Below are 13,352 nucleotides of genomic sequence, written 5' to 3' on the forward strand. Positions count from 1 at the left end.
ATGTTCTAATAACTTTTATTAATTTAATTCACTCCTTTCTGCACCTGTCAAACTTAGTGGGAAAGAATGAACTACACTCCTCAGCTTCCCTGACTCACTACACTTTCCTATGCCTTTAATTGGTGATTTCTCAACCTTGACCGCACACCACTACCATCATCTGAGGAGTGTTTCAAAGCTACTGTGCATGTCTGGGTGTCACTTGAAGAGCTTCTAATTCAGGAGGTTTAGGGTGAGGTCCTAATTCTCTGTTTCTCCAGAGATGCACAGGCAGAGTGGAACACCCCTCCCCCCCATTTGCACCCGGGCTTGCAACCCTGCTACTCATCCTCTGCTCTCTGGGTGGCATTATCCCGGCCTCTCTGCAGTGCCCTGCCTCCCTCCCTTCCTCCTCCAGATGCTGTCATTCCTTGGTTCTCAGCCCCTGCCCTCCCCCAACCCTTTCTGTCCGTGACTTCTCTGGGTTGCCTTTTGCCATGTCTCTCTTCTTTCTCCTCCTTCGTGGCTGGGAACAGTTTTGCCTTTGGTTTTTCATCTTTCTTCTTTGAGGACTATATTCCTTTCTCAAAAATTAAAAAAAAAAAGAAAAAGAAAAAGAAAAATGCTAAAAATACCAAGAGTGAAAAAAAACACTGACATCACAGCACTGTTGAAAAAAATCTCAATCTATAAAGTCAGATATAACCTTCCCAAATCACACACCCTCCTCCTTTCCTCTGATCTCATGTCTGGGGGTGACCGTGGTGAACAGATTGGGGGCATACCTATCTTTTTCCTACATGTATATCGTCATGTCTCCATATGCACATACAAATATTTTTTAAACTAAAAATGTAACAATTTCTGTGACTTATCTTTTTTAAGTTTAGTGGAATTATATATTCTAGGTTACTAGCTACAGACTTAACTCATTCTTTTTAATGGCTGTCTAGTTTGTAATTTATTCTACCATCCTTCCATTGTTAGATCTTTGGTAATTTCAGCTTTTTATTATAAGAAGTGCTGCCATGATTATCTTTGCATGTACTTTAGGATAGACATTTAGAAATGGCATTGTTGGGTCAGAGGGAATGAGAACTGAACTTTTGATAGATCACTGCCAAGTTGCTCTCCAAAATTGTTATAGAAGGAAATCCTAGAAGTGAGATTACTGAATCATAAGGTAGGTAAATATTCCCCAAATATTTAGCAATATACATTCTTACTAATATATACTCCTACCAAGGATGTTTTCTCACATTCTTGCCGCCACTGGGTTTTATCAATCTGATTTTTGCCAGTCTAGTAAGCAAAATATGGTGTCTTATTGTTCTAATTCACAGTCTCCTGACTTCTTGGGAGGTTGAGTCCATATGTTTATTATTTGAATTCTTTTTTTATGCTATGGCTGTTCAATCCTATGCCTAGTACGTTTGTCTTTTTAAAAATTAATCTTTGAGGTCTTTATCACTATTACACATATTAACACCTAGTGAAATCTATTGTAAACATTTCTCTGTCCTATTTCCCTTGATTTTGTTTATGGACCATTTCACTGCACATAAGTTTTGAGTTTTCATCTTGTCAAATCTGTCTATTATATTCCAGAATATAAGGCTCTGGGTTTTCTCTATTGCTTCTTTGCTTCTAATACTGTTAATTTTTTAACAATAGATTTTTAATTATCCTAGGAATTTTAAAAAATATTACAAACATTGTATTTATCACATTTTATATTATATTTATAAATACTATAAATATAAATATCACATATATTAACTTTATAATTAATATTCAATTATAGTATATTTAAATTGAAATGTGACCAAGCAATATATTAATTAACATATTACTATATTAAATGCTATATGTAAATTCCACACATTAAATGTAATTTTTATTTGTAAATATTATATATATTAATTTTCTTCTGAATGCATAGTGAATTATCCCATCACCCTTTATTGAAAAATCCATGATTTCTCCAGTGATTTCTAATGTCAGTGTCATACATTACATTTACATATATATTTATATTTATTCTGGGCACTACCATGTTCTGTTTGTATGCCAATAATGCACAATTTTGATAACTGTATTGTAAAAATTGTATATTATAATACCTATTAGTGCAAGTCTTTCCTTTTAAAATTTTCTTGATAAATGTGATATTATTTTTTTCATAAAATTTTAGAATCAATTTGTTCAAATTATTTTATTTAATTTATTTAAATTAAAAAAATTTCTTTGGCATTACATTGCGTTTATTTATTTAAAAAAAATTACAGCATTGAAACATTAATTCTTCCACCCAGGAAATATGTTTCTGTGTTTATTCAGGTCTTTTAAAAATATTCTTCAATTCTTTCTTTAATCTTATAATGTCATTTTACTCTTATTGCACAATAATTTACTTAATTATACCATCTTATGAACATTTCGGTTGTTCCCAAACTTTCACTGTTATAAGTAGTACTACAATGGACTTGTCTGTGGAAAGAAATTTTGCCTTTGGGGGATTTATTTCCTTAGCCTAAAATCCCAGTGAGACATAATTAAGTCAAAGGGCATGCACATTTTTATGGTCCTTGAGATATAAAAGCTTATCTTTTCTGATGGCTTCAACTGTTAATGTTCCCTCTGTCACAATCTCCATCCCATTAGGCACAAATATCTTTCTATCCCTTTCCACTGTCAGTGCTCCAGGTCATTCCTTCATCATTTCTCACTTCTTCCCCTTCCAGAGCCCCCCCGCTGGATGGCCTCACTCTCCCCAGCCTTGCCCGTGTGAAACTCAAATGCTCCCATGCTGAATCTGATTCAATCACTCCCTGAATTAAAATTCTTTAATGGTGCGTACTTCCCACAGACTAAAGTTACAATGTTTTTGCTCCTGCTGATCTTACTGGTTTGGGGAATAGTAGCTCAATCAATATTTACAGTGTGTTTGAATCCATCTTCCCTTCTTGGCATGTTATTGCCCCCAGTCCTCACCTACTCAAAACTGTATCCATTCCTGATCTTCATATTCAAAGTCACTTTCTTCTAAAAGCTTTCCCTGAAAGCTCCAACTCTGAAGGCAGTTGTTTCTATCTGCTTGCTTCTGTCAAGTAGGTTTATAATATACTCCTCTGTTCTACCTCTAAGGATCATTGGGAGGCTGATATGAGCTGACAGGTGTGAGTGCATTTGGTAAATTATAAACCATGTGTAAATATAAGGCACTACTATTATTAGATAATGTTTCCTTCCTTCCAAGGAAACCCTCGCTAGTGGATAAGCAGTTAGGCTAAGTACAAATGAGGCTTTATGAACATGGGAATGGGAATATTTTTCTCCATGTGGAAGATGCTAAGAGAGCTGGTCTGTTGACTGATGAGGATCCATGTCTCCTAACCTCAAAGAGGGAAACTGAGCATGCTGAATAAAATGCAGTGGTTGTTAGACTCTGCAAAAGTGCATGGGTTTCTTTAGGCTATTGTGTATGTGTCTTGCTACCCAAAGCGTGGTCCTTAGACGAGCTGCATTGGCATCACCTGGGAGCTTATTAGAAAGGCAGCATCTCAGACCCCACCCTTACCTTCTGAATCTTTGTATTTTGACAAGATCTGCTGCTTCAGGGCTAGAGTTCATAAAGCCCAAGTGTCAGTAAAATGAGTGTTCCTCCTGAAGTGCCCAATTGGTACCAGGGGAAAAGTTGACTTTGACTTATATGGGTTTTCTGTCTCTATCTTGTATGTGATTTTGGGAAGGGATGGAGGGAAATGTAAGGAGAGCCGGATGTTACAAATTTCATTTCCCAGATCGTAAAACTGAGAAATCATATGTTTGGGAACATTCTGTCAGAAAAATCTCCAACTACGTTTCTGATACATGATGAATATTGGTTTATTTTATTGTATGTTAAATTGTAGTAAGAACACTTAACATGAGATCTACCCTCTTAACAAAATTTTAAGTGTTCTATATACAATATTGTTAACTATAGACCCAATGTTATACAGCGGCTCTCTTAGAACTTATTCATTTTGCAGAACTGAAACTTCACGCCCCTTGAACAATGACTTCCCATTTTCTCCTCCCTTCAGTCCCTAGAAACTACCATTCGACTCTCTGCTTCTATGAGTTTGACTATTTTATTTTATTTTTTAGAGATTTATTTATTTGAGAGAGAGAGAATGCGCGTGCATGCAGTTGTATGCATGGATGCACACACATACACACACACACACACACATGTGCACGCTCATGCACAAGAGGGAAGAGGTAGAGGGAGAGGGAAAATCTCAAGCAGATTCCCCACAGATCACGGAACGCAATGCGGGGCTGGATCCCAGGACCGTGAGATCATGACCTGAGCCAAAATCGAGAGTGAGATGCTTAACTTACTGAGCCACCCAGGCATCCCTATGAGATACCTTTGGATACCAAATATAAGTAGAATCATGCAGTATTTGTTTTTCTGTGGCTGGCTTATGTCCCTTAGCATCATGTCCTTCGGGCTCATCCATGTTCTCTCATATGGCAGGATTTCCTTTTTTAAAGGCTGAATAGTATCCCACTGCATGTACATACCACATTTTCTTTATCCATTCATTTGTCCATGGACACTTATGTTGTTTCCCTGTCTTGGTTATTGCGACCAATGCTGCAGTGAACACGAGAGCACACATAATCTCTTTGAGATCCTGATATAAATTTTGGGGATATATACCCAAAGTAGGATTGCTGGATCATATGTTAGTTCTATTTTCAATTTTTGAGGAACCTTCATACTATTTTCCATAAGCAGCTACACTATTTTGCTTTCCTATCAACAGCACACAAGGGTTCTCTTGTGTAGTCCCTTGTGATCTTTTTTACTTCTCTCCTGTCAGGTGTAATTTTTCCCCTTTCATTTATAATATTATTTATTTGATTTTTCTCTCCTTTTTTTCTTAGTCCAGCTAAAGTTTTGTCTGTTTTATCTTTTTAAAAAAACAACTTGATTTTGTTGATTTTTTTTCTGTTTTTCTGTCTCTATTTCATTGATTTCTTCTCTAATCTCTATTATTTATTCTTTCTGTTAACTTTGGGCTTGGTTTTTTTCTTTTCTTTTTTTTTTTTTTTTCTAGTTCCTTGAGGTTTAAAGTTGGGTTTTGTTTTTAGATTTTTCTTTTTTAATGCAGGTGTTTATCACTATAAATTTCCCTCCTAGTTCTCCTTTTGCTACATCCCATTGTCTGTTATACTTTTGTTTTCATTTGTCTCAAGTAATTTTCTGGTTTCCCTTTTGATATCTTCTTTGACCCAATGGTTGCTCAAGAGTGTGTTATTTAATTTTCATATATTTGTGAATTTTCTAGTTTTCCTTCCGTTATTGATTTCTAGTTTCATTGCATCGTGTTTTTGAAAAGATATTTGGTATGATTTCAATATTCTTAAAATTGAAATTAAGATTAGTTTTGTGACCTAACATGTGCTCTTTCCTGGAGAATGTTCCATGTGTGATTGAAGAAAAGGTGTATTTTACTGTTGTTGAGTGGAATGTTCTGTATATTTCTGTTAGGTTCATTTGGTCTATAGTGTTGTCTAGTCCTCTGTTTCTTTATTGCTCTTCTGTCTGGATATTCTATCCATTATTGAAAGTGGGTTATTGAAGTCTTTTATTATTATTATGTTACTGTCTATTTCTCCCTTCAAATCTGTCAATATTTGCTTTATTTATTTGGGTGGTCTGTTGCCAGGTGAATATATATTTATAAGTTATATCTTCTTGATGAATTGATCCTTTTGTCATTACATAATGTCCTTCTTTGCCTCTAGTGACAGTTTTTTACTTAAAGTCTATTTTGTCTGATATAAGTTTGGCCATCTCTGCTCTTTTTTTTTTTTTTTTCACCATTTTTATGGAATATCTTTATACATCTCTTCACTTTTCGCCTGTTTTTCCTTAAATCTAAAGTGAATCTGTTGTAGATAGCATATTGTTGGTTCTCTCTTTCTCTTTTTAAATTAATTCAGCCATTCTTTTGATTAGGGAGTTTAATCCATTTATGTTAAAGTAATTATTGATATGAAAGGATTTACTATTGACATTTTGCTAATTGTTTTTGTCTGTCTTGTAGTTCTTTTGTTCCTTGTTTTTTCTCTTGCTTTTTCCTTTTGTATTTTGTTGATTTTTTTTGTGGTAATATGCTTGATTTCTTTCTCTTTGTTTATCTTTTATAGGTATTTTTTTGTGGTTACTATGAGGCTTCCATAAAACATTTTAGAGTAATGAATATTTTAAGCAGAAAACAACATTACTTCTATAGTATATAAAAATTCTACACTTTGACCTCCCCCCCATATGCTTTATTGTGACAATTTACATCTTTTTATATTATGTATCCATTATCAAATATTTGTGGTTATAGTTATTCTTAATACTAATCTCTAAACTTTTATATTAAAATAAAAAATGGTTTACATGCTACCATTACAGTAGTACAGTATTGTGTATTCATCTGTATATATATATTTTTAAAGATTTTATTTGTTTATTTGACAGAAAGAGAGCACAAGTAGGCAGAGTGGTAGACAGAGGGAGAAGGAGAAGCAGGCTCCCTGCTGAGCAGGGAGCCCGATGCGGGGCTCGATCCCAGGACCCTGGGATCATGACCTGAGCCGAAGGCAGCTGCTTAACGACTGAGCCACCCAGGCGCCCCTATTCATCTGTATATTTACTTTTACCAGTGAGTTGTATACTTTCATATGCTTTCTTATTGCTGTTTAGTGTCCTTTCATTTAAACTTGAGGAACTCACTTTAACACTGTGCAAATTGCTAACCATAATTTAATTCAATTTAATTTAATTTAATTATTGAAGTGAACATAAAATCAACTATTCTAAAGTGTACAATACAGTGTCATTTATTATATTCACAATGTTGTGCAACTATTACCTGTATCTAGTTCTAAAACATTTCTATCACCCCAAAGGAGGACCCATCTATACCCATTAAGCACCCATCCCTCTCCTTCCAGTCCTTGGTAACCAATCTGCTTTCTGTTTCTATGGATTTACTTATTCTGTTTATTTCATATTAATTGAATCATACAATAGGTAGATTTTGTGTCTGGTTTCTTTCACATAGCACAATCTTTTCTTTTTCTTTTTTTTTTTAGGTTTATCCATGTATCATAATTTCATTTCTTTTTATGACTGAATAATATACAACATTTTGTTTATTCATTCATCCGTTGATGGACATTCGAGTGGTGTTCAACTTTTGGTTATTGTGAATAAATTGCTTAACATTTTGCCCCCACTTTCCTCATCTGTAAAGTGGGGATAATAATTCCTTACTCTCGGGGTCATTGTGAAGACTGCAACTAATACAGATCATATGTCTGGCTCACTAAGTAAAAGCTATTGGAATCATTTTTGAGTGTGGGGATCAGAGAGAAAGAGCTATTAAAATAGGCCTTTGGTTGGTTTGCAGACAAGATGAACATTCCTATGTTTTAAACCCCTAAAAATTTAATCTTTCCTCTCATCTTGCCCCATCTTCCTGTCGATATTTGGGTTACAAACTTTATTTTTCAGGTCTCCTTACTATTGAAATTATTCATCTTTTTGTTACTGTCTTTACCTATCTGCTTTCTTTTTTTCCTCCTAGTTTTGTTCATTTTTTTTTCATTCATTAATTCTTTCATCCATCAACAATTACCAGTTTCAGTTTTAGTTGCTGGATTATAGCAGGAAAAAAAATTAGACTCAGTCTGAGATGTCTTCCGTGGTATTATATGCTGGAGTTGGGGGGGAGGAGAGACTAAAAACAAGCAAACCATATGTCAGGGAGTGGTGTATGCTAAGAAGTAAAACAAAGTAGAGAAATGGGATAGAGTTTTAATTAAGTCAGAGAGTCAAGATGAGCCTCTCTGATAATATAAGTTCAGCAGAGTTCTGAATGAGGACTCAGCAGTGCCTTTCTGAATTAAGTCTTCTGTTGTGAGGGAAGAAGGAAGCCACTGGGGCATTGAGCAACATGGCATGGGCTGAGTTTCACGTTGAGTAGATCACCCTGCCTGCTGCCATGCTATTGACAATTGATAATGCTATTGACAGTTGTCATCTCTGTCTCCTTCCTTGGTTCCTTTCCCTGAGATTTTGTTTCATGAGCTCTTTCTGAGAGTTCACTTTCTTGATGAAATCTTTCAGATTCAGCTTTATAAGCTGAGGCCATCCCTTTCTCCTTACTCCACCTCTCAGCTCTTTGGGGAAGAAGGAAAACACCACACAAAAGAAGCTTTCACCATTGAATTTTCACCATCTCAACAGCTTTAGGTGACAAGGATCTGTGGCTGGAGGCCACAGCTTCCTTCCTGGTTAGAAGTGAAGACTTCCCTGATCTTTGTTTTCACTGGGGCCTAAGGTGTGAGAATTAGGGAGAATCTTAGAAGTCTTTTCTAGAGCAAGATTACCTTTTTGTCTTTGCCAATGTGCATTTTTCCTGACTAAATTCAGGAATAGGGAAGGTTATTTTTGGTAACAGAAGTGAAAGATCAACGGATATCCAGTTCTTCTGGGGATTCGGATTTGGGAATTCTATACCCAGAGTTCACTCTCCTGAACCCCCTTACTTTCTCCCAAGGGCATTCCATCCACACTCAGGATAATGTGACATGGTGGAAAGAGCATTGGACTAGGAGCTGGAAGGTCTGAATCTTAGTCTGGACTCATACTAACTAACCACGAGTTCGTTAGTGGATAGGTGTGTTAAAATAAAAAACAAACAGATCCTTGCCTTGGAAATTCCCTGAGTAGACAAAACCAGTTAAGTCATACAAACAAAACTTAACTTAGCTTATTTTTTCAAGACTAACTTGACCTGGGTCATTTTTTGCTTGTGCCTCTAAAAATCATAAGCAAAACTTAAACTGTTTCTCAAGATTGACATAAGGTAACCATTGACCACTTCCTCATTATTCAAGAAAATTCTAATATTATAACCAATCACTGTGAAGAATAAAATCACTGTTTTCTCATGATATAAGCTGGTTTATAACAATGTACCCTTGAGCCTCTGTCCATGTTTTGGTTTGAGTGCTCCTGGTTTGCAAATTGTCTTTTTGGTGATTGCACAATTAACTTTTACTAAGTACACTTCAGTGACTCATTGGTTTTACTTCTGTTATTTCTGAACTTTTGGCAGGTGGTAGAACAGAATGAGTGAATAATATGAGCTCTAGAGTCAAACTAGTAAGTTTGAATGTCTGGCTCCACAACTTATTGGTTATATGTAATTAGGCAAATTATTTACCTCCTATGTTTCCTATTGTCCTCATCTATAAAATAGGAATAATAATTGTACTTACTTCCCAAGACTGTTTGAATATTAAATGAGATAATTGAACCGAAAAGCACTTAGAACAGCATTGGGTGTGCGGTGAGGTTTATGGTTAGTATAATAGCTGACAAGTCAATCATCTAAGTTATGTTCAAGTGCTTGCAATCATATGTGGAATGTCTTATAGACCTGATGATGTTTGGCATAGGAAAAACAAGGCAAGCGGGTTGGTTTTACTCAATCATAAAAGAATTGTCACATGAAAGAGAAACTTCTGAGTTGCTTAGAAAGTTCTTTGGACTTTAATTAAAAAAATAGAGAACTTTTAATATAATCAATGGGGCATGAGAATTGGAATGACCATTTTGCAAAGCAGTGAGGTGGCGATCACTGAAAGAGTTTAAGCAAAGATGGGCTGTCTGTTTGGATTAGCATAAAAGGGATTCCCTTCTCTAAAATGTGACTGTAAAAAAGTCGGAAGAATCCTTTTTCCCCATAACAAGGCAAAAGTTATTTCTCAACCCCCTTTATTCTCTTACTGTTCTTTTGGCCCCTCCTCTTCCTTAAGGGAATGAATGTTTATCAAACAGGTATGATGGTGTCAGTTGTGGTCAAGGCTGGTAGAGCCATTTTTTAGATGAGAAAACTGATGCCAAAAGACAACTGCATTGTGCCATAAGCAGCCAATGTAAAGGTCCAGATCAGCTGATGACTGGAAATGCACCCCTAAAGCCTTGCAGTAAGATTTAATTAATAATGGGAGACCATGCAAGTCAATATAGAAAGCTTACTTTATTCTTTATTTTTAGAAAGCTTACTTAAAACAACAACAACAACAGATATGAGTGTTGGTAGAAGTTCTGAAATGTTCACACACAACCCCTGACACTTCTGTCAGCTTCTTTGCCTGCCTGCTATTACCACATTTCCTGACTTTAAATAACATGGTATTCTTTTGAATCAGGTTTCCAGATGTACAACCCTTAATCGGTAATACATGGTCAGAAAACAAAACGGTGAGGTTAACAGTGTCTACTTAGATATTCCTCTTATATCTCAGACCTCTCCCATGAACCTCTTGTCTTTTCCTGCTGTCATACCATTGGTCGCCTTAGTCAGTTAGGGCAGCTCTAACAGAATAGCATAGATATCATGGGTGGCTTAAAGAGCAATTTATTTCTCCTGGTTCTGGAAGCTGGATGTCTGAGATCGAGATGTCACCGTGGTCGGGTTCTGGTGAGAGCTCTCCTCCTCGTTCGTAGACAGCTGCCTTCTTGCTATATCCCTACATGGCTGAAAGTGGACTGGTTCCTTTCATCTCATTTATAAGGGCACTAATCTCATCAAGGGGGATCCATTCTCATGACTTCACTTCTTTTTTAAGATTTTATTTATTTATTTGACAGAGAGAGACACAGCGAGAGAGGGAACACAAGCAGGAGTGGGAGAGGGAGAAGCAGCTTTCCCACTGAGCAGGGAGCCTGATGTGGGGTTCGATCCCAGGACCCTGGGATCATGACCTGAGCTGAAGGCAGAAGCTTAATGACTGAGCCACCCAGGCACCCCTCTCATGACTTCATTTAAACCTACTTACCTCCCAAAGGAAGGCCCATCTCCAAATACCATCACATTGGAAATTAGGGCTTTATGAATTTGGGGTGATACAAACATTTAGTCCATTGTACTGGTCTCCTCACTCTTGCTTCCGGGTCTTTACACTTGCTGTTCCCCTTGTCTGAAACATCCTCTCTCTTCCACATCCACATATCTTTCTCCCCTCCTGCCTTCAGACCTTTCCTCAAATAGCACTGATTTCTTATCAGTGAGGCCTTCCCAGATCTCCCCATTTAAAATTATCCCCTATGGACCTCCCTAATTTCTTTTCCTATTTAATTTTTTATCATAACATGTGTCATCTTCTTTCACAGTTTGAGTTACCCCAAGATTTCAAGTATAAGTGGTTTCTTGGGAGATGCTCCAAAGTTACCCCACTCAAGTGGAGAAGAAGCTGGGGCATTTTTATGCCAACTTCCATTAGTCATTGGCTGGCTTCTTGGAGATGGAGTATTAATTCTGCTTTTCCTCAAGGTGGGCAAATAAGCCTTCTGTGACTTTGGAAAAAGTCTCAAAGCAAAAACATGCAGATCTTGGCCCCTGGAATAGGAAGAAGCACACCAAAGTGATGATATGATATACTAGTCAGTGTTATGGATAAGGCACCAATAATATCTGCTACACCATCTGACATACCATATAGTTTATAGGAATAATTCATATATATCACATATTATAATATTGTATGTGTGTGTTCCCACTTTCAGAATGTAAGCTCTATGTGGGCAAGAATTCTTTTCTGTTTAGTTCTCTGCTGAACTTAGAACAATACCTGGCAACCTGGCACATGCTAGTGTTGAATAAATACTTGTTGAATGAATTAATGATCTAGATCAGAGATTTTAAACTGTGTATTTTGACCCACTTAGCAGGTCATGGAATTAATTTAACGACCACCAACAATAAAAAGAGAGAGAAAAGAAGTATATTGCAGGTAGTAAAGGTAAATATTGTTTTATAAAATATTGCACTTCAATACAGTGATTTAATGTACATATTATAATTATTAAATTAAAGGAAGAGATATAAATTAAATTTATATTGGGTCCTCTAATAAAATGTACTTTTCACTCAGAGTTGTCATTTTTGACAATTACTGATCAATTTCTCACTTTGGAATTGGAATGATACCAAGAAAATTAGCATGGCTCCTGTGCAAGGATGACATGCAAATTCATGAGGGGTCCCATACTTTTAGAATGCATTTGAACTTAAATGACCATCAACTTAAATCAGACAGCCATATATATATATATGTGTGTGTGTGTTATATACATACACACACACATATATATATATATATATATATATATGAACCTCATGATAACCACAAACCAAACACCTAGGATAGAGACACAAAAAACATAGCAACAAATATAACATTGAAGAAAACCATCAAACCACTAGGAAAGAGACCAAGAGAAGAAGGAACAGAGAACCACAAAAACAACCAAAAAACAATTAACACAATGGCAATAAATATATACCTAGCAATAATTACTTTAAATGTAAATGAACTAAGTGCTGCAATCAAAAGACATAGAGTGGCTGCATGGATAAAAAGAAACCCAGGCCCATCTCTGTGCTGCCTATAGCAGACTCACTTCAGATCTAAAAATACACATAGACTGAGAGTAGAGGGATGGAAAAGAATATTCCATGCAAATGGAAGCAAAAAGAAAGCCGGAGTAGCAATACTCATATCAAATAATATCAGACTTTAAAACAAAGACTGTAACAAGACAAAGAAGGATATTACATAATGATAAAGGGGTCAATTCAAGAAGAGGATGTAACATTCATACATATTTATGCACCCAAACTAGGAGCACTGAAATGTATAAAGCAAATATTAACAGACATAAAGAGAGAAGTGGACAGTAATACAATAATAGTAGGGGACTAAAAAAAACCCCACTTACACCAATGGATAGATCATTCAGACAGAGAATTAGTAAGGAAACGTTGGCCTTAAATGATACATTAGACTAGATGAACTTAATATAGACAGAACATTTCATCCAAAAACTGCAGAACACATTCTTTTCAAGTGCACATGAAACATTTTCCAGAATAGACCACATGTTAGACCACAAAACAAGTTTTAATAAATGCAAGAAGATTAAAATTAGATCAAGCATCTTCTCTGGCTGCAATGGTATGAAACTAGAAATCAATTACAAGATGAAAACTGGAAAAAACACAAACATGTGGAGCCTAAAACAACATGCTTCTAAACACACAATGAAGCATTCAAAGAGGAAATCAATGAAGGAATCAAGGAGGAAAACAAAAAATACCTTGAGACAAATTGAAAATGGGAACATAATTTTCTAAAATCTATGGGACACAGCAAAAACAGATCTAAGAGGAAAGTTCATAGTGATACAGGCTCATCTCAAGAAACAAGGAAAGGCTCAAATAATATAACTTTACTCCCAAAGA

At 35.9% G+C, this 13,352-nt stretch overlaps 1 non-coding gene across 1 annotated transcript; it reads left to right on the top strand.

The window, feature by feature from the left end:
- The first annotated feature begins 11,995 nt into the window (after positions 1 to 11,995).
- Positions 11,996 to 12,103, top strand: LOC116639280. The gene has a single exon (XR_004300792.1). It is a non-coding gene; the product is annotated as a U6 spliceosomal RNA (small nuclear RNA).
- Positions 12,104 to 13,352: the final 1,249 nt, after the last annotated feature.

The sequence above is a fragment of the Phoca vitulina genome, unplaced genomic scaffold, assembly GCF_004348235.1.
Source record: "Phoca vitulina isolate PV1807 unplaced genomic scaffold, GSC_HSeal_1.0 scaffold17, whole genome shotgun sequence".
Taxonomy (NCBI): Eukaryota; Metazoa; Chordata; class Mammalia; order Carnivora; family Phocidae; genus Phoca; species Phoca vitulina.